This window comes from Cetorhinus maximus, chromosome 21 (genome assembly GCF_964194155.1).
Source record: "Cetorhinus maximus chromosome 21, sCetMax3.hap1.1, whole genome shotgun sequence".
Classification (NCBI taxonomy): domain Eukaryota; kingdom Metazoa; phylum Chordata; class Chondrichthyes; order Lamniformes; family Cetorhinidae; genus Cetorhinus; species Cetorhinus maximus.
The window spans coordinates 40,598,846-40,619,128 of NC_135899.1; the positions used below are offsets into that span (position 1 = coordinate 40,598,846).

The window sequence follows — 20,283 nt, forward strand, 5'->3', positions numbered from 1 at the left end:
GGGTCATGCTTGCAGACAGACCGAAGGTGTTCCACAAAGCGGTCACCCAGTCTGCGTTTGGTATCTCCAATGTAGAGGAGATCGCATTGGGAGCAGCGAATGCAGTAGACTAAATTGAAGGAGGTGCAAGTGAAGCGCTGCTTCACCTGAAAGGAGTGTTTGGGCCCTTGGATGATGAGGAGGGAAGAGGTAAAGAGGCAGGTGTTGCACCTTCTGTGGTTGCATGGGAAGGTGCCGTGGGAATGGGATGAGGTGATGGGGTTGATGGATGAGTGGACCAGGGTGAGGGAACGATCCCTGCAGAGTGCTGACGTGGAGTGAAGGGAAGGTGTGTTTGGTGGTGGCATCATGCTGGAGTTGGCAGAAATGGTGGAGGATGACCCTTTGAATGAGGAGGCTGGTGGGGTGAAAAGTGAGGACAAGGGGAACCCAATCATGGTTCTGGTCAACCACAGTGGGTGGGAAACCTCGGTTAAGGAAGAAGGAAGACATGTCAGAAGCACTGTTTTGGAAAGCGGCATCATCGGAATAGATGCGACGGAGGCGAAGGAACTGTAAGAATGGGATGGAGTCCTTACAGGAAGCAGGGTGTGAGGAGCTGTAGTCGAGGTAGCTGTGGGGATTTGTGGGCTTGTAATGAATATTGGTGGACAGCCTATCACCTGGTTATGTTAAATTTGAATAGAAAACTGGTTCGGCCTCAGCTGGTGTATTGCATCTAGCTTGGCGCGTTGCACTTTAGGAAGGATGTAAAGTCATTGCAGAGAGTGCAGAAAATATTCACGGGAATGATTCCAGGCATGAGGAAATTCAGTTACATGGATAGTTTGGAGAAGTTGGGACTGTTCTCCTTGGAGAAGAGAGGGTTGATTGAAGATTTAATAGAGGTTTTCAAAATCATGAGAGGTCTGGACAGGGAAGGTAGGGAGAGACTGTTCCCATTTGGAAGGATCAGGAACGAGAGGGCTCAGATTTAGGGTCAAAAGAAGCAATAACAACATGAGGAAAAACATTTGCATGCTGCAAGTGGTTAGGATCTGGAATGTGCTGTCTGAGAATGCAGTGTTGAGAGGGTCAATCGAGCCATTCAAGAGGGAATTGGTATATTATCTGAAAGGAGCTAATGTGCAATGCTACAGGGAGAAAGCAGGGAAGTGGCGCTAAGTAAATTGCTCCTTCGAAGAACTGGTGCAGACACGATGGGCTGATTGGCTGCCTTCTGTGCTGTAACAATTCTGTAATTCTGTGATTAATGCACAAGACAGGTGACTGATGGGTTGTTTGCTGGGATCAGGGTTGTAATCATGATCTTATGATCAGCAATTATATGAACTTCACCAGTGATGAGGCCAGTCAAAGTGAGCCTTGGATTTGTGCCTTTGGCTGGATTCCCTGAAAGGTGCTGAATATTTTGAAGACAAAACATTTGTGCAACCTAATACTTTGAAGGGCCCTTTCTGCAGCTGACTCACCCTTTCTCCCTGTCATTGTGTCACATCACCTTGTTAATTTCAGCTCAGACCCACTCATTCAGGGAGGTGGGATACAGAGCAGATATTACTTGGAAAGATTCCAGAGTAAGCAGAAGGAGCTGGGGGCAATTTTGGGGATCCACCTGTTTCACCCCATCCAGGTAAAAGCAAAAGCTAAGTGAGGGTTCCAAGACCAAGATCCTCAGAGGCAGGCTCTTATTCATTAATGAAAGTGAAGCATTGGTCTCACAGACTGGCAGGGGAGACAGCCTCAGCTGTCATAGTACTGGTGAAGGAGTCCAGAACTCAGGACATGAAGTGAGGAAAATCATGGTGACTTCATTATTTAAAAAGGATAAGAAAGATAAATTTGGAAATTATTGACCTATTAATCTAACATTAATGAGCTGATCACTGAGAGCTAATATGGACTGTAATGGGTGAGTCTTGTCTAATTCCGATTTGAATGTTTTTGAGGTGATAGACACGCTCTTACCTACCATGCTTCTGAGAATTATTTAGCTGGACTTCCAGAAGGACTTTGACAAGGTACCACAGGGCAGATTTAGCAAAAATGAGAACACTTGGAATTGGAGGCAACACATTGGCTTGGATGGGGAATTGGTTGGGAAGTATGGATAATAATAGAGGATATATAATCAAATTGATATTCCCTAGGGATCTGTATTGGAGCCGCAGTTTTCCACTATATTTATAAATTACCGAGATCTGGGGGTCTCATCCGAGGATCTGTGGGCCCCCTAGGCATCCATGCTAAGATTTCAAGGGGTTCACACCTGCTATGAGCAGCTCTAGGCACCTTTGGAAAGATGTACTGATCTTGGAGGGAATTCAGCAGAGATTTACCAAAATGATACCCAGGATTTGAGAGTTAAATCAAGAGAAGAAAAATTTTTTAAAACTTGTGGAATCATCCCAGATTTGCACTAAGTGCGGTAGCGGGCGAGAGAAAGGGCATTTTACCTATTTTAGCTATGGCAGCTTTTCACGGCGTATTGTCCCATTAATCATGCACTCCCAGGAAGCACGCCGTTTCCATGGCAGGCAGGCTCTCATTCACCTGCCACGCCATCATCTCACCACTTCATCACACCGGGCACCATATTTAAAGTCGACGTTTCGAGTCCATATGACGCTTCTTCAGAGCTGTTTCGAGTCATACGGACTCGAAAAGTTAACTCTGTTTCTCTCTCCACAGATGCTGTCAGACCTGCTGAGTTTTTCCAACATTTTCTGTTTTTGTTTCAGATTTCCAGCATCTGCAGTATTTTGCTTTTATACTTATCATCTGGCCTGGCAGACGTCCTGCTTACACTCTTCACCTGTATCCATGCAGGATAAGCTGGCACACAACAAGAGGGAGAGGTCGCAGTCTGGTGGAGGAATACCTGAGATCAAGGTCCTCACGGACTTTGAAAATAGAGCCATCCAGCTGGCCGGCAATGACCGGGACTGGTCCTGTGCTGACGGTGAGGTTGGCCCAGCTTTACCAAGTGAGGATCCAGTAGTGCAACATCCATCAGATAACCATGCTGTGAGTGATGTGTCCTGTTTCACAGGCCACTGCCATACACTAATTATCTCCTCTTGCATTCGCAGGTACATCTGCCAAAAATCCGACAGAGTCCATGAGCCAGGGCCTCCAATCAAGCCCCAAATAAGCCTCTGAAGAGGGATCTGAAGGCACCCTCCCTGAAGTCCTGTCACAGCGCTCACCCACACCCTCCACCAGCGCAGAGACACACACCTCGGTGGGACCTAGCTTTAGATCACTATCTGGTGAGCACATCGCACTTTCTGATCCACAGCAGGTGGAGGCAGGGACTTCCCAGGTCCCCGGCACTCAGAGGGCTGCTGGAGGCCAGAACATTGCTGAGTCCGAGTCAGATGACAAGACTCTGGACTCGGTCATGTCACAGTTGCTGGAGCTGTAAAGGCAAGCTTGGGAAGATCAGGAAGGGATGTCTGCTGCACTCCTCAGATTGCAAGGCACAATGGAAGAGTCCATCTGTCTTCAGGCTGAGGTGATAACACCAGCATTGCAAAGCACCGAGGTCAACACTGGCAGGATGGTGGCCCCCATGGAGACCTTGGTCCAGGACATCGCTCCTGCACTGCTGTGCGGGCTCAACTCCATCACTGATGCCATAGTTGGCCTCCAACAGTGCATACATGAGAGTGGTGCCGGGCAGTTCAATCTCACTCCAGATACCCTTGCTCCTCATGGAGTCAGCCTGGGGCCCTGGGGCCCTGAGGCACCCACAGGGAGGAGGATCAGCAGGTTCACACTCCGGGCCACCCATCCAGGTGACTCCAAGAGTGCCCGGCCCATCTGAATCCCCTCTTCCTGTGACTCCAGCAGCTCCAGCTCCACAGGCCAAGGAGGATGCCACTGCCATGCAGCAGAACCCTGAAAGCAGGCTGGGGTCCTCCAAGTCTTGGTCCTCCAGAGGACCCCTGTCAGCAGGCTGCCCCCACCTCCGCTGTGGATGTCCGGGGAACACCAAAATGTAGCGGCAGCGTTAGGACAGTTAAGGAGAATTAGTTGCACAGCCTGGGCACGGGTGTTAATCACTTGTACATAATATTCACTATTGTCAATAAACTGTCAAGGATGTCTCCCTGCCTGTGGCTCCTTGTTCTGATGAGCAGTGTTTGTGTCACTCAGATGTGAAACCTTTCTGCACAAGATAAAGGCAGGTGCCTCAGTTCAGGGACTGTGCTCTGAGCAGCCTTCAGACCAAAGTGATAATCCAGCCTCACACTCCCTGGACACATTACTGATGCCTGCACCTCGATGGTGCTTCTCATTGCTGCCAGAATGTCGTGGGCAGGAGTCACCGAGTTCCGTCATTTTCTCGGTGTGCTTTGAGGTGGGGCTGGCCCCATCTTGTCAGCACCTGGGACTCCTGAAAGGCTCAGGTGCTGAAGGCTGACAGAGGATCAGGTGCATTTAAAGTTCCGCAGCTGCGTATCTATGATATGACCCTGATCACAGAGTGCAAGCCAGCTGCCCTCGGACAGACAGGGGTCAGACATTCACAGAGGCTGTGTGAAGCTGGTAGATGTGACTGACCAGTTCCCTAGACATTCGCAGTCTTCAGCAACACTGGTTCTCGGTCATCTGCAGGAATGAAAGGCAGCGTCTATAGACCCTGGGTCTAACTAGGGGCCGACCAGCAATGGCTCACTGTGGCTCTTCAATGGCATGTGTGGGAGCCCCATCTGCCCCTTCTTCCAGAGAGTGCTACTCCTCCCTCTACGCAGCCAGGCGCCTCCGCCACTCTCTTCTCCTTCATCTCCTCTCTCTGTACTCCATGAGGCATACGGCTAGTTCACCAGGCTCCATGATCCTGGTATACTCCTCCTGCAGGATGAAAGAGAGAGACACATGGGTTAGCTTGGGTGTTCTAAGAACCTGTCCTGGTTAAGTCTGAAGGCCCCTGAACGCATCACAGAGAGTGCCAGCCACCACTTGGATGGTCAGAGTTTAGTGCGCTGCATGGCTGCCCAAAACCCCACCCACCTCTACCCGGACTGCATGCTGTGCTCTCAGCTCAGGTGCAGACATTCTCCTAACCCGCACTGCAAGGCTGCACTGTTAGCTTGAACCATGGGGGAGACTAGTCCAAACCAGGGTGATGATATTGCAAAGGGCTGTGAGCACCTCCAGCAGTGACTGCTCCATGGTCAGCTTTAACAAGGAGATTGTACAGCGTGTGCAGTCGTCCAATTGTTCTGCAGTCCACTAAAACGCTCATTAGTTTGCAGTCTGTGCCTGAAGGGTGAAAGGTTCAGGAGCATTTGCTGGCACTTTCATGCCTCTACGTTGCTTGAGTGGGCAGAGAAGCTAGAGGCCCGACTCCACTCATATCAATGTGGCCGCGTCTGAACTGTCTCAGTTGCAAAGGAATGATCACTTTATACAAAATGCATGGCCGCTTCCCTCCCCGTCTCCCTGTGCTTGTGCACTACCTTCAACCGCAGAGCAGCCCTTGCCCCACCCTCCACTAAACTCATCTCAACTGCAGGGCAGCCCTTGCCCACTCCCCACCGACTCGCCTTGAAGTCCAACAGGCAACCCTGCCCGGCGCTCCACAGCATTACTGAGCACTCACTTCCGAGTTCCCCTCGAAGTGCAGCCCGCCAAGTGCAGGCCTTTTATGTGCTGCTGTGAAACACATTTGTGTGCAATAACGCCAACTTGCTTGGACGATTCAGCGTGGGGGATTGGGGGATGATTCCGGAGGGTTGGCCTTATAATGAGATGCAGATGTATTACAATGAGGTTCCCGATGGCGGGAAATGTGACCCGCCATCGACAGGCTGAGCAGACAATTGGAAACTGGTTTCACGACGTTGTGAAACTGATTTTTGGCCATCTCGCCCTATTGTCCACTCACGCTGCCAAATACGCCTGACACCAGCCGATATGGAACCTCTGCCTTAGGCTTGTCTTTTCTGGAATTTAGAAGGTTAATGGATGATTTGATTGAAGTTTTCAGGATATTAGTGAGAACAGGAAGGGTAGATAGAGAGAAAGTTAGGATTAGTAGCATAGTTTAAAAATTAGTGCCAAATCTTTCAGGAGTGAAATTAAGAAACACCTTTATGTGCAGAAGGTGATAGAAGTTTAAAACCCTCTTCCACAAATGACACTTGATGCCAGATCAATTGTTACATTTCAATCTGAGATTGACAAATTTTGTTGTTGGAAGGTATGACAGGATATGGGGTTGGTCACAGGTCAGCTATGCTCTCACTGAATGGTGCGATAGGCTTGAAGGGCTAAATGGTCTCCTGCAGTTCCTGTGTTCCTGGATGAAATTGAATAACTACACAGACATCACAATGATGCCCTGCACCTATGGGAATCCAGCCAAAGGCACGAATCCAAGGCCTCGCTCACTTTGACTGGCATCATCACTGGTGAAGTTCATATAATTGCTGATCATAAGATCATGATCACAACCCTGTCCCCAGTAAACAACCCATCAGTCACCTGTCTTGTGCATTAAGAAATAAGAACATAATCACAGAATTACAGAATTGTTACAGCACAGAAGGCAGCCAATCAGCCCGCCGTGTCTGCACCAGTTCTCCGAAGGAGCAATTTACTCAGTGCCACTCAGCAGGATGCAAAGGATAGACAACTGACTTGTGCATCATGAAATTGTGTCACTCCTCAGTATCACAATGCCTCTGTGAACCTCCGAGAGAGAGAGAGACTGCTGCCAGGAGGTGAGTGAGAAGCGTTAAAGTATTGCGGGATAGTCAGAGAACTCAGTGAGCAGGCACAACACTAGTTCTGTAGGCAGGCAGAGGAGCAGCTACTTCACTGTTTTGGAGCTGACCAAAGGACAAGAAGATGAATGAAGTGGCTTTGAGGGCTGGCTAACCTGGCAACCCTAGCCCCTTTGATAGAGGACTGCATGACACAATGTCAGCATGGCCTGTAAAAAATCTCCAAATTCCCCTCTGCAGGCACAGTGAGGCCTTCACGTTCAGCAGCCATCCACCTCCCTGGCTCTGAAAACAGAGTGTGTCAAACCAAACCAATTGACTTGTGGACCTGTGTAAGGGCAGTGCAAGATCCTGTGGAGAAATGGAATAATTTAATCAAGGCCGAATTTGACAAATCCAGAGCATTGATTCATTTACATATTTTTCTACTTGTTCATTGGATGTGGGCATCGCTGGCAAGGCAAGCATTTGTTGCCCATCCCTAATTGCCATTGGGAAGGGGTGATGAACCAGTGTTGTCCATATTCCAGGATTTTGACCCAGTAACAGCGAAGGAATGCCAATATAGTTCCAAGGCAGGATTGTGAGTGCATCTGCTTGCCCTTGTTCCTTTAGGGTGGTAGAGGTTGTGGGCTTGTAAGGTTCTGTGAAAGAACCTTGACGAGTTGTTGCAGTTCATCTTGTAGATGGTGCACACTGCTGCCACTGTGCATCAGTGGCAAAGGGACTGAATATTGAAGATGATGCCAATCAAGCAGGCTGCTTTGTCCTGGGTGTTGTCAAGCTTCATGAGCGTTGTGGGAGCTGCATGCCAGGCAAGTGGGGAGTATTCCATCACACTCCTGATTCTTTCATAGGACATGTCCAACATTTAATGTCCATCCCTAACTGCCCTTGAACTGAGTGGTTTGCTAGGCTATTTCAGAGTGCAGTTAAGAGTCAACCACATTGCTGTGGGCCTGGACTCACATATAGACTTGACCAGGTAAGGATGGCAGGTTTCCTTCCCTAAAGGGCAATAGTGAACCAGATGGGTTTTGACAACAATCAATGATAATTATCATGGTCACCAGTAGTGAGACTAGCTTTATATTGTAGATTTGCTAATTGAATTTAAATTCCACAAGCTGCCATGGTGGGATTTGAACCCTTAGTTGCCAGAGCATTAGCCTGAGCGTCTGGATTACAAGCCCAATGATATTACCACTATGCCACTGTCTCCCTTTAATTAGTTGTGCCTTGTAGAAGGTAGATAGGCTTTGGGGAGCCAGGAGGTGAGTTATTCATCACAGGATTCCCAGCCTCTGATCTGCTCTTGTAGCCACAGTATTTATGTCTAGTCCAGTTCAGTTTCTGGCCAATGGTAACTCTCAGAATGTTCATTGCGGGGGATTCTGCGATGGTAATGTCATTGAATGTCAAGGGCCGAGGGTTAGGTTCTCTCTTGTTGGAGATGGTCGTTGCCTGGCACTTGTGTGATATGAACGTTACTTGCCACTTATCAGCCCAAACTTGGATATTGTCCGGCTCTTGTTGTGTGCGGTGTTATGATCCTTAGCCAGACCCTGGGTTGTGGGGAGATCCGGTTAGGGACCAATAATGTTTTGTTTAAAGTAGACAAAGTTTGAGATTTAAGACACCTGCTAATAGAATAAAGACACAAGATTCCATGAGTTTGGAACAAACAAAAATAAATTTTACTGTACAAGTTTAGAAAGATTAAAAAATGTACAAATCTATTTTATACTCTAACATTCAGGGTAATCCATGTGAATTAACAGGCAAACTGTGATCAGACAACCACACTACAGAATAAATGACAGATGTAACCAAAATGGATTCCAGGGATTTCTCAACAACCCACCCCGATGTTGGTCACACTGTGAGCCAACCAATTTCACTGAAACTTTGCCTCACGGGGGTTTCCAGTCTCCACGTTTGAAGATCTTGCCTTGGAATTCTCTCCAAATGTCACTCCAACTCAGACAGCTTCAATGATGTCCCACCTCACAGGGTTTCATTCTTGCCATCCGAGATTCCATTCCCCTGGATTCCCGAGTACACTCAAACATCAACTTGCAAACGCAAGTCGGATCTTCCGCCATGCCAAGCAGAACACCACTGCTCCAAAGGGGTAACTTTACCCAAAGGCCCTCTTTACTAAAAATCTGCTCCCCGCAATCTTTTCTCTAACTTGGAGCCTGATTCTCTACTGATTTCTTTTTACTTAACTGGGACATGTTGCTGCCCCCTGTCTTTGTTCGTCATCTAGGACACTTGCTGGCTGACAGACTGACTCAAACTGACTGCTCACTGACCCTTGAATTTCTGTGGCCTACCAAAACATACCAACAGGATCCCGCTCTTGTTACTGAACAGGAACAAATATAATAAGCAGTGCAACATCCTGTACCTTAAATGTTACAACCTCCACAGACTACAAGCTTACATAGCACACAGAGCCGCAGAATGAATGGATTTCACAACAGTGGGCACAAACTGCTTCAGTGTCTGAGGAGTCGCAAATGGTGCTGAATATTGTGCAATCATCAGTGAAAATCCCCACTTCTGGCTTTATGATGGAAGGAAGGTCATTGATGAAGCAGCTGAAGATGTTTGGGCCGAGGACACGAGTCTGAGGAACTCCTGCAGTGATGCCCTGGTGCTAAGATGACTGACCTCCAACAACCACAACCTTTGTGCAAGGTATGACTCCAACCAGTGGAGAGTTTTCCCCCTGATCCCCACTGAATCCGGATTTGCCAGCTTGGCTATGGACAAGGCTTGTTCTGGAGCACACATCTGGACTTCTGGAGTACTATTGCTAGAATATTGTCAGGGTCCATAGCCTTTGCAGTATCCAGTGCCTTCAGCTGTCTCTTGATATCACTTGGAGTGAATCGAATTGGCTGAAGACTGGCATCTATGATGCTGAGAGCCTCCGGAGGACGCCGAGATGGATCATCCACTCAGCACTTCTGGCTGAAGACAGTTGTGAATGTTTCAGCCTTATCCTTTGCACTGATGTGCTGGGCTCCCCCACAACTGAGGATGGGGATATTTGTGAAACTTCCTCTGGTTAATTGTTCAATTGTCCATCACCATTCATAATGCAATGTGGCATAGCTGCAGAGCTTAGATTTGGACTCTTGGTGTGGAATCACTTTGCTCTGATTATAGCATGCTGTTTTCACTGTTCAGTATGAACGTAGTCCTGTGTTGTAGCTTTAGCAGGTCGGCACCTCATTTTTGGTTATGCCTGATACTGCACTCCTCATTGAACCAATGCTTACCCCTGGCACACTTGACAGGGTGGACGCTGAAAGGATCCACTTGGAGGCAAGACTAGAACTAGGGGGACACAGTTTAAAAGTAAGGGGCTTCCTATTTAAGTCAGAGATGAGAGTTTTATTCTCAGAGGGTCGTGAGTCTGGAGAACTCTCATCCCCAGAGAGCGGTGGAAGCAGCGTCAATGAATATTTTTAAGGCTGAGTTAGATAGATTCTTGACTAACAAAGGAGTCAAAGGGTGTTGGGAATAGGCAGGAAAGTGGAGTTGAGGCCATAATCAGATCAGCCAAGATCTTATTTAATGGTGGTGCAAGCTTGAGGGGCCAAATGGACTACTCCTGCTCTTAATTCATATGGCTGGATGGTAATGGTAGAGTGGGGCATATGCCTGGCCATGAGGCTACAGATTGTGGTTGAGTACAATTCTGCTGCTGCTGATGGCCCACAGCACCTCATATTGAGCTGCTAGATCTGTTTTGAAGATATCCCATTTAGTAGGGTGGTAGTGCAATACAACGTCATGGAGGGTAGCCTGAGTTGTGAAGATAGGACTGTGTGGTGGTCAATCTTTTCAGCACTGCATTTGCAACAGGTACATTAATGAGGGCAAGTTCAAATAGCTTTTGCCCTTTTATTCATTCCACCTGCCACAAGTCCAGTTTTGCAGTTATGTCCTTCAGGATGCACTGCAGGAGCTCACCAAGGCTCCTTAGACAGCACCTTCCAAACTCACGACCACTACCATCTAGAAGGTCAAGGGCAGCAGATGGATGGGAACACCACCACCTGGAAGTTCCCCTCCAAGTCACTCACCATCCTGACTTGGAAATATATCGCCGTTCCTTCACTGTCGCTGGGTCAAAATCCTGGAACTCTCTCTCTAACAGCACTGTGGGTGTACCTACACCACATGGACTGCAGCAGTTCAAGAAGGCAGCTTACCACCACCTTCTCAAGGGCAATTAGCAATGGGCAATAAATGCTGGCCCAGCCAGCAAAGCCCTGTGAATGAATTTTGAAAAGATGGACTTAGCCAGCTCAGTCAGTAGTGGTGCTACTGAGCCACTCTTGGTGATGGGCACTGAAGTCCCCCACCCAGAGTACATTCTTCACCTCAGTGCTTCCTCCAAGTGGTGTTCAACATGGAGGACCACTGATACATCAGCTGAGGGAGGGCGGTACGTGGTAATCAGCAGGAGGTTTCCTTACCCATGTTTGACCTGATGCATTAAAACTTCACCTGGCCGGGAGTCGATGTTGTGGATTCTTAGGTAACTCCCTCCCGACTGTATACCACTGTGCTGCCACCTCCGCTGGTCCTGTCCTGCCAGTGGGAAAGGACATACCCAAGGATGGTGATGGTGATGTCTAGGCCATTATCTGTAAGATATGATTCCGTGAGGATGACTATGTCAGGCTGTTGCTTGACTGATCTGAGACAGCTCTCCCAATGGTGGCACAAGCTCCCGGATGTTAGTAAGGAGGACTTTGCAGGGTTGACAGGGCCGAGTTTGCTATTGTCTCTGGTCCCTTGATTAAGTCAGATGGTCCATCCAATTTTATTCTTTTTCAAGTTTTCTGTCGTGTTTTGGCACAACTGTGTGGCTTGCTTGGCCATTTCAGAGGGCAGTAAAGAGCCAGTCTCATTGTGGACAGTGTCAGTCAGTCTAACATGTCTCCTAAACTTTGGGATCCATTCTGCAGCTGATTTACACCAACAAGGCAAAATGTCACAGCTAAACATGGTGCCTCTTCATATATGGTCCATAACAGATGAGCTCAAATGTGACACAACAGGGCAACTTTGACAGTTTAGATTCTGTGTGAGATTTGCATTTGATGCAAACTGAGGATACAAGATAAATACTATCAGTGTGATAAGACTGTAAGATCAGTAAACAGTGCATTGCACCATTCAAACTTAAAACATGCTGTAACCTATTGTATTCTAACACACCTTCTCATTCCCTGACCCTTTCACATTGAAACAGGTTTCAAAGTCTGACATAGAGGCAATCAGCATGATATATATTAATGATCTAGAACTTGGTGTGCAGGGGACAATTTCAATGTTTGCGGATGATACGAAGCTTGGGAGTGTTGTGAACTGCAAGGAGGATGGTGTAGAACTTTAAAAGGACATAGACAAGTTGGTGGAGTGGGCAGATAGGTGGCAGATGAAGTTCAATGCAGAGAGGTGTGAGGTGATGTATTTTGGTAGGAAGAACATGGGCAGACAATATAAAATAAGGGGTGAAATTTTGAAGGGTGTACAGGAACAGAAGGATCTGGGTGTATATGTGCATAGATCATTGAAGGTTGCAGGACAGGTGGAGGCAGTTAATAAAGCAAACAGTATCTTGGGCTTTATTAATAGGGGCATAAAGTACAAGAGCAGGGAGGTTATGTTGAATCTGCATAAGACACCTGTTAGTCCTCACCTGGAGTATTGTGTACTGCTCCGGATGTCACACTAAAGGAAAGATGTGAACACATTGGAGAGAGTGCAGAAGAGGTTTACAAGAATTGTTCCAGGGATGAGAAACTTCAGCTATGAGGATAGATTGGAGAGGTTGGGATTGTTTTCCTTGGAAAGGAGAAGTCTAAGACGCGATTTCATAGAGATGTTCAAAATTAAGAGGGGGCTGGACAGAGTAGATAGGGAGAAATTGTTCCCACTTGTAAAAGGATCAAGAGCGAGAGGGCACAGGTTTAAAGTGATTTGCAAAAGAAGCAAATGTGATGTGAGAAAAAACCTTTTCACACAGAGAGTGGTTTGGGTCTGGAATGCACTGATGGAAGTGTGGTGGAGGCAGGTTCAATCGAGGCATTCAAGAGGGCATTAGATGATTATTTAAATAGAAACAAGGTGCAGGGGTACATGGAAAAGGCAGGACAATGGCACTAGGGCATAATGCTCTTTTGAAGAACCAGTGCTGACACGATGGGCTGAATGGCCTCCTCCTGTGCCGTTAAGATTCTGTGATTCTGTGGTTCTGTGATCAGCCGTGCTATTGCCAACACTATCTGAGTATGAGGCTCAGTTCCAATGAGTCACAGAATTGTTTACAGTACAGAAGGGGGCCTCTCGAATCCAGCTCTCTGCAGAGCAATCCAGTGAGTCCCCCTGCCTGCTCTATAAGTTTCTTTCCCTCAAGTGTCCATCCAATTTCCTTCCACTGATCACTGCCACTTCCAGCACCTTCGAGGTGAGTGAGTTCCAGGTTATGAACACTCACTGTTAAAAAAGCTTTTCTGCACATTTCTTGCCCAAAACCTTAAATCAGTGTCCCCTTGTACCACAGCTAATGGGAAGAGTTTGTCCTTGTTTACTTTATACAAACCTATCATAATCTTGTACACTTCTCACAACTCTCCCCTCAAGGTCCTTTGCTCCAAGGAGAACAACCCTAGCTTCTCGAACCTAATCTTGAAACTAAAATCCCCCATCCCTGGAATCATTCTTGTAAATCTCCTCTGCAGCCTCTCAAGAACCCTCGCATCCTTCCTAAAGTGTAGTGACCAGAACTAGACACAATACTCTAGTTGGGATCTGACCAGAGCTTTATAAAGCTTCAGTATAACTTCTCTGTTTTGTACAAAATGCCTCTATTTATGAAACCCAAGATCCCAAATGCTTTGTTAACCGCTCTCTCAGTATGTCCTGCCATTTTCAAAGATCTCTATAAATGAACCCCCAAGTACCTCTATCCCTGGACACACTTTAGAACTGTGCTGTTAAGTCTATATTGCCTCTCTCTTTTCTTTTTGCCAAAATGCTCCTCCTGCATGTTGAACACCACTTGGAGGAAGCACTGAGGGTGGCAGAATGTACTCTGGGTGGGGACTTCAATGTCATCACCAAGAGTGGCTCGGTAGCACCACTACTGACCAAGTTGGCCGAGTCCTAAAGGACATAACTGTTAGACTGGGACAGGTGGTGAGGGAACCAGCGAGAGGGAAAAACATACTTGACCTCATCCTCACCAACCTTCCTGTTGCAGATGCATCTGTCCATGACAGTATCGGTAGCAGTGACCACACACAGTCATTGTGGAGACAAAGTCCCGCCTTCACATTGAGGATACCCTCCATCATGTTGTGTGGCACTACCACAGTGCTAAATGGGATAGATTTCAAACAGATCTAGCAACTCAAGACTGGGAATCCATGAGGCGCTGTGGGCCATCAGCAGCAGCAGAATTGTACTCGAACACAATCTGTAACCTCATGGCCCGGCATATCCCCCACACTACCATTACTATCAAGCCAGGGAATCAATCCTGATTCAATGAAGAGTGCAGGAGGGCACGCCAGGAGCAGCACCAGGCATGCCTAAAAATGAGGTGAAATGGTGAAGCTGCAACACAGGACTACTTGTGTACCAAACAGAATAAGCAGCAAGTGATAGACAGGGCTAGGCGATTCCACAATCAACGGGTCAGATCTAAGCTCTGCAGCCCTCTCACATCCAGTTGTGAATGGTGATGGGCAATTAAACAATTAACTGGAGGAGACTCCACAAAAATCCCCATCCTCAATGATGGAGGAGCCCAGCACGTCAGTGCAAAAGATAAGGCTGAAGCATTTGCTACAATGTTCAGCCAGAAGTGCTGAGTGGATGATCCATCTCAGCCTCCTCTGGAGGTCCCCAGTATCACAGCCTTCAGCCAATTTAATTCACTCCACGTGATATCAAGAAACGGTTGAAGGCATTGGATACTGCAAGGGCTATGGGCCCTGACAATATTCCGGTAATAGTACTGAAGACTTGTGCTCCAGAACTTGCCAAGCCCCTAGCCAAGCTGTTTCAGTACAGCTACAACACTGGCATCTACTCAGCTATGTGGAAAATTGCCCAGGTATGTCCTGTACACAAAAAGCAGGACGAATCCAACCTGGCCAACTACCAGTCTACTCTCAATCATCAGTAAAGTAATGGAAGGGGTCATCAACAGTGCTATCAAGTGGCACTTGCTTAACAATAACCTAGCATAAAGGAATATGGTTGTGGTTGTTGGAGGTCAGTCATCTCAGCTCCAGGACATCACTGCAGGAGTTCCTCAGGATAGTGTCCTCGGCCCAAACATCATCAGCTGCTTCATCAATTATCTTCCTTTCATCATAGGGTCAGAAGTGGGGATGTTTGCTGATGATTGTATAATATTCAGCACCATTTGAGACTTCTCAGATACTGAAGCAGTCTATGTTCAAATGCAGCAAGACTTGGAAATATCCGGGCATGGGCTGATAAGTGGCAAGCAACATTCGTGCCACACAAGTGCCAGGCAATGATCATCTCCAACGAGAGACTATCCAGCCATCATCCCTTGATGTTCAATGGCATTACCATCACTGAATCTCCCACTATCAACATCCTGCGGGTTACCATTGACCAGAAACTGAACTGGACTAGCCATATAAATACAGTAGCTACAAGAGCAGGTCAGAGGCTGGGAATCCTGTGGTGAGTAACTCGCCTCCTGACTCCCCAAAGCCTGCCCACCATCTACAAGGCACAAGTCAGGAGTGTGATGGAATACTCCCCACTTGCCTGGATGAGTGCAGCTCCCACAACACTCAAGAAATTTGACATTGTCCAGGAAAAAGCAGCCCATTTGATTGGCACCACATCCACAGACATTCACCCCCTCCACCACCAACGCACAGTGGCAGCAGTGTGTATCATCTACAAGATGCACTGAAGGAACTCACCAAGGCTCCTTCGACAGAACCTTCCAAACCCACAACCGCCACCATCTAGAAGGACAAGGGCAGCAGATAGTTGGGAACACCACCACCTGGAAGTTCCCCTCCAAGCCACTCACCATCCTGACTTGGAAATACATCACCGTTCCTTCACTGTCGCTGGGTCAAGACCCTGGAACTACCTCCCTAACAGCACTGTGGGTGTACCTACACCACATGGACTGCAGCAGTTCAAGAAGGCAGCTCACCACCACCTTCTCAAGGGCAATTAGGGATGGGCAATAAATGCTGGCAGGGCACCCACATCCCATGAATGAAAAAAAAAACATCTGCGGCTTGTCTGCCCATTCTGCCCTGTTTATGCCCTGTCGCATGATTAGTATCATCCTCACTGTTTGCTACTCCTCCAAGTTTGGTATCGTCATCAAATTTGGAAATTTTACCTTGTATTTCAAGATCCAACTCATTTAGAGAGCAACAAAGAAAGCTCTGACCATGACACTGACCCTTGGGAAACACCCGTGTTTACTATCAATCAATCTGAAAAATAACTTTTTACTCCAACTTCATGTTTTCTGTTCTTACGCCATTTTTTTTTAACCCAGCTATCCATGATAGTAGGCACTCTTTAAATGTTCACTATCCATTTATACTTGTCTTTAATACTGTTTTAGAATTTTACTACCCATAATGCTTGAAGACAAATGACTGTCCAGAAGAAAGTGAGGCACATTCAGCTAAAAAAAGGTCACTGAGCTTGAAATCAAAATTTTTACATTTATATAGCGCCTTTTGCATCCTTAGGATGTCGCAAAGTGCTTATACAGCCAAACAAATGCGTTTTAAAGTGTAGTTGTGAATATAGGAAATACGGCATCCAATTTACACATAGTTTGTCCCACCAGCCTTTGTCCCACCAGTCTTCAACTCCCTTGGGTCTGTGATCCCATCTAAAGATCGATAATCAATACTAAGCCTTCGCCAAATAGAAAATATTCCACTGCGAACTAAATTGCATCCATGGTGTGCTGCTGACCACTGCTCAGATTCAAAGTCAAGATAGTAGAAAGGAAAGGCGAGTGAACTGAGGATCACATTGGAATAAGAGCTCTTTCTCCGAACACAGGAGAGCACGCCTGGTGCGTACACTATGGTAAAACAACTTATTTACTTGTATCATGTAACAGCTCAGCCCAGAAAGTACAGCACAGGCAGCTGTTAGCAGCTAGAAGCTGGGTCTGAGGAAAGAAGACTGAAGCTGAGTGGTTGTTGGTTTTATTGTGCTTCCTGTGGGGTGATTGCAACGGCAAGACTCTGCAGCACACTAAGAGCAGTGTTCAGGGAAAGCAGAGGTATGGAGCAAGCTGGTGGTGTACTGTTTATTCTATACTGCTCACTCTAATGTCCTCTTAACTGTTCATTCTATACTGCTCACTCTAACGTCCTCTTTACTGTCCACTCTATACTACTCACTATAAAGCCCTTTTTACTGTCCACACTGTACTGCTCACTCTAATGTCCTCTTTACAGTCCACTCTATACTACTCACTCTAATCTCCTCTTTACAGTCCACACTATACTGCTCACTCTAATGTCCTCTTTACTTTCTACTATATACTGCTCACTGTAATGTCCCTTTTACTGTTCACTCTATACTTCTCATTTTAATGTCCTCTTTACTGTCCACTCTTTCCTTCTCACTCTTATGTCCACTTTACTGTTCACTCTATACTGCTCGGACTTATGTCCTATTTACTCTCCACTCTATACTGCTGTCATGAAGCTATTAATGTATATAATATTTTGGAAAATATTTTTCTTTTAAAATAGAGGTTTAGTCTGTGGGTGTGTCTTAATTGGATTAAAGCCAGCTAGTCTGGGTGCTTTGATGGGTACTAGTTTTGATATGGAAGAGAGATAGCGTGCATTTTCATTTTTTGAATAGAGCATTCAAGAAGTGGAGTGAAAATTTGATGCCTTTCTAACAGCTACCAAGCAACATGTTTATATTACTAATAAAATTGGTACAATGAATGTGGTTTCATTATTAAAAAGTAAAGTTCAAAGAGGCTGGTGAGACAATGAGAATTTGAATTCAATGGGGCTGGTAGGTATAACTTCAGTAGTTTTCAGGTGTGCAGGCAGAGGCAATATAAGATCAAAAGGCAGCTGCGAGCCTCCAACTGGTTCCACAGTGAAAAGACCCTCATTTTGAATTTGTAAGGTGAAAACACTTTGCCTGGTGTTTTGGTTAAGCCTATGGGTTGCTGTTGTCTTAATGGAGATTAGTTTGGGAATTTATTATAAGTTATGATAGTAGTAATTTGTAGCCATGTGTACATATATTTTAACCTGTATAAATTAATAAAATGTTTCATTTAGTTTAATGTAAAACCTCAAGAACTAGTGATCTGATTCCTGAGTTTAGAGTCGCATCTCAAACATAACACTTAAAATTATAGGTTATGACAGTTGTTTCAAGATTCCCTCTGGGATTTATTAAAATTACACCACTTCACCAACTGCATCAGTCATAACAACTGTTCCCTCTAATGTCCTCCATATTATTCTATAGTATTAGTAGGGAAATGGTGTTGGGGAAATTGATGGGATTGAAGGCCAATAAACCCCGGGGCCTGATAATCTACATCCCGGAGTACTTAAGGAAGTGGCCCTAGAAATAATGGATGCATTAGTGGTAAGCTTCCGAGATTCTATAGACTCTGGAACAGTTCCTACAGATTGGAGGGTAGCTAATGGAACCCCACTATTTAAAAAGGGAGGCAGAGAGAAAACAGGGAATTATAGACCAGTCAGCCTGTTGTCGGTAGTGGGGAAAATTCTAGAGTCCATTATAAAAGATTTAATAGCTGAGCACGTGGAAAACAGTGGCAAAATTGGACAGAGTCAGCATGGATTTATGAAAGGGAAATCATGCTTGACAAATCTGCTGGAATTTTTCAAGGATGTAGCTAGTAGAGTTGATGAGGGGGAGCCAGTGGATGTGGTTTATTTGGACTTTCAGAAGGCTTTTGACAAAGTCCCACATAAGAGATTAGCGTGCAAAATTAAAGCTCATGGGATTGGGGGTAGTGTACTGAGATGGATAGAAAACTGGTTGGCAGACAGGAAACAAAGGGCAGGAATAAACGGGTCTTTTTCCGAATGGCAGGCAGTGACTAGTGGGGTACCGCAGGATCAGTGCTGGGACCTCAGTTATTCACAATATATATTAATAATTTAGATGAGGGAATTAAATGTAATATCTCCACATTTGCAGATGACACAAAGCTGGGTGGGAGGGTGAGCTGTGAGGAGGATGCAGTGATGCTTCGGTGTGATTTGGACAAGCTGTGTGAGTGCGCAAATGCATGGCAGATGCAGTATAATGTGGATAAATGTGAGGATATCCATTTTGGTAGCAAAAACAGGAAGGCAGGTTATTATCTGAATGGCTTTAAATTGAGAGAGGGGAATGTGCAACAAGAGCTGGGTGTCCTTGTACAGCAGTCGCTGAAGGTAAGCATGCATGTGTAGCAAATGGTAAAGAAGGCAAATGGCATGTTGGCCTTCATAGCCAGAGTACAGGAACAGGGATGTCTTGCTTCAATTGTACAGAGCCTTGGTGAGACCACATCTGGAATATTGTGTGCAATTTTGGTCTCCTTATCTGAGGAGGGATGTACTTGCTATAGACGGAGTGCAGTGAAGGTTTACCCGACTGATTTCTGGGATGTCGGACTGACATATGAGGAGAGATTGAGTCAATTAGGATTATATTCGCTGGAGTTTAGAAGAATGAGGTGGGATCTCATAGAAACCTATAAAATTCTAACAGGTCTAGACAGGGTAGATGCAGGAAGGATGTTCCCAATGGTGGGGGAGTCCAGAACCAGGGTCACAGTGAGGATATGGGGTAGACCATTTAGGACTGAGATGAGGAGAAATTTCTTCACCCAGAGAGTGGTGAGCCTGTGGAATTCGTTACCACAGAAAGTAGTTGAGGCCAAAACATTGTATGTTTTCAAGAAGGAGTTAGATATAGCTCTTGGGGTGAAAGGGATCAAAAGATATGGGGAGAAAGCGGGAGCAGGCTATTGAGTTGGATGATCAGCCACAATCATAATGAATAGCGGAGCAGGCTCGAAGGGCCGAATGGCCCACTCCTGCTCCTAGTTTCTATGTTTCTATGTTCACCCTATACTGCTCACTCTAATGTCTAAATTCCTGTTCACTCTATACTGCTCAGTCTAGTGTCCTCTTTACTGTCTAATGCTCACTCTCATGTTTCCTTTACTGTTCAATCTATACTTCTCGCTTTTATGTCCACTTTACTATTCACTCTATAATGCTCACTCTAATGTCCACTTTACAATTTAGACTCTACTGCTCACTCTAATGTCCTCTTTACTGTTCACCCTATACTGCTCACTCTAAAGTCCTCTTGACTTTTCACTCCATACAGCTCGTCCTAAGGACCTCTTTACTTTTCAGTCTAAAGTGCTCACTATAAAACCCTTTTTACTGTCCACATTGTACTGCTCACT

At 46.1% G+C, this 20,283-nt stretch overlaps 1 protein-coding gene across 1 annotated transcript in view; it reads left to right on the forward strand.

Annotated features, from left to right (window-relative positions):
* The first annotated feature begins 17,019 nt into the window (after positions 1–17,019).
* The window catches only part of LOC144695174 (granulocyte colony-stimulating factor receptor-like), a 100,423-nt gene continuing 97,159 nt past the window's right edge, over positions 17,020–20,283 (forward strand). Inside the window, exon 1 of the mRNA XM_078566060.1 lies at positions 17,020–17,088. The gene's annotated coding sequence lies outside the window, so the exon portion shown is untranslated. The remainder of the gene's footprint in view (positions 17,089–20,283) is intronic.